The sequence below is a fragment of the Arachis hypogaea genome, chromosome 14, assembly GCF_003086295.3.
Source record: "Arachis hypogaea cultivar Tifrunner chromosome 14, arahy.Tifrunner.gnm2.J5K5, whole genome shotgun sequence".
Classification (NCBI taxonomy): Eukaryota; Viridiplantae; Streptophyta; class Magnoliopsida; order Fabales; family Fabaceae; genus Arachis; species Arachis hypogaea.
Genome location: NC_092049.1, coordinates 137797449 through 137799552, shown reverse-complemented (window position 1 = coordinate 137799552; position 2104 = coordinate 137797449). Strand labels below are relative to the sequence as shown.

Below are 2104 nucleotides of genomic sequence, written 5' to 3'. Positions count from 1 at the left end.
CTTAAGTAGAAGAAAAAGTCCCCATAAGCTTTCATTACAATTTTATCCAGAGAGTTGGGGCTTTGGTTCGGAGTTCATGCCAATGATAATGACGAGAGGGATGCATCCATGAATCAGTAACATAGGCCGTGCAAATTTTAACAAAGTTCACCACAATGATTAACAACAAAAAGCACTGAAAGAACACTCAGTAATATAGGCAGTGCAAATTTTAACAAAGCTCATCACAATGATTAACAACAACAAAAAAGCACTGAACGAACAGTGAATCAATAACATGGGCAGTGCAAATTTAAAATTTAAAAGTTATCAATTTAAAATTTATCATCAAATACAATCGGTGAGCAAAGCCAATCAATCAAACACTGACTGAGCATTCTGTTCTGATTCTGTGACTGGGAAGCAACAAATTCAGCAACAAATGCAAGTTACAGCAACAAACTTAACAAATCCTAGTAAAGTCCCGAGTTACAGCAAAAAGGCAAATTTATTGATTACCAATTCAGATTTCAGCAACATGCAGAAATACAGGGAGAAGGGAAATCTGGAAAAGAGAGAACACTAAACCAAAACATTAACCAATAATCACACTAAACCTGCAACCAGCAATTACAAAACAGCAACAAACATTAGTACATTATAAAACATTCCAAAACAGGGATGACACTAAACCTGCATAGTAAATAATCTCAAATAAACAATAAATACACAACAACAATTTAGCAAATAAACAAGAACAAGACCTAAATAGAAAATCCAACAAATTAAGTCGCAGCAACCAAACAATTTGACAAATTAAAACAACAGCGGCCCAACAATTTAGCAAATCAACTTAACAAATTCAATAACAGAAAATCACAACAAAACAAAAAAAATAAAAGTAACAGAAGAACACAAGAACCATTAGCAAATTAACAAGTTCACAATAACAGTTAAAAAATTTACCAGAAGAACACTAATGCAAGTGGAATCATCATGCTAACATGTTTTCTGCAAAGATGCTATTTGTACAGCTAAAATTTCCTAATTACTATGATCCAATTATTCTAATTTCACATGCAATCAACTTACTAAGTTTCTAAAAGCTAGAAATTATAAAACCAACCAGAAATATGGTTAAAGCATTTCATCAAACATGTTGAGTGCCGTAAAATTAAAACGAAATAAGAGAATTCAAAGCTTAATTTCAATGTGATAGAGAAGAGAACATAACTATTGTAACTTTAATTTAGTCTATGAAAAAATCCAAACCACTACCAAATCAAATAATTACTTATTGTAATAGAAATCAGAAGTTGCAGAGTTTGAAGAAGAGTATTGGTGTTGTGTGAGTGTATTGTCTGGTGGCGGGTTTAGGGAACTCACGGTGGGGACAAAAGAGAGCAGTTCGACGGCTGAGTGGAGCGCGCGGGTTGGTGGCAGAGTTTGAAGCAGAGCAACGTGGCTTCCAGACGAACGCGAACTCGAACGGTGAACAGCGAGTGAACGCGAACGGTGAACGCCGAGCGAACGCGAATGGCGAAGAATGCGAACGAAGACGCGAACGTGAACGGCAAACAAACGGCGACGGAAGCGCGGCTGAGCAGACAAAGACGACGGACGCCGAGCTCGATGAAGCAACCGCGATCGGTGACAGCGAACAGGGGTTGAAGATTTGGAGCACGAGGGAAGCTAGATGACGGATGGCGAACTTTGAGTGCGACGGACGGCGGCAGTATGCCACTCCTTGTGGCGGTGGTGTAGGCTTACAGTGCTAGGGTTTTGTGGTTGGGTTGGGGTGATTTCTCTGACTGAAAGAAAGAAAGGGAGAAAGGGAGAAAGAAACGAATGAGCTTCCCTTTTTTTTGTGTAAACCGGCCGGGTTTCGATTCGGTCCGACCGATCGGTTCTCGTCCGGTTCAACGGTTTTTTACTGATTTTGTAGTTAAACCGATCCGACCGGTCAATCCGGTTCGATTTTTAAAATATTGAACAATTTTGTCCCGCCGTCAATTCTGTTAACACATCCTAACATCAACACAACAGTGAGTTAATTTTAATGTTTTTTGTGTCAGCCCCTCCCTCTCCGAATCCGATTGCACCACCACCAAGACCGACCAGATTC

At 39.3% G+C, this 2104-nt stretch overlaps 1 long non-coding RNA gene across 1 annotated transcript; it reads right to left on the bottom strand.

Moving 5' to 3' along the window:
* Nucleotides 1-285: 285 nt before the first annotated feature.
* On the bottom strand, nucleotides 286-1792 carry LOC114925165 (uncharacterized). Its single transcript, XR_003813803.2, has 2 exons — nucleotides 1366-1792; nucleotides 286-596 (listed from the first exon to the last, which is right to left on the bottom strand). It is a non-coding gene; the product is annotated as an uncharacterized lncRNA (long non-coding RNA).
* Nucleotides 1793-2104: the final 312 nt, after the last annotated feature.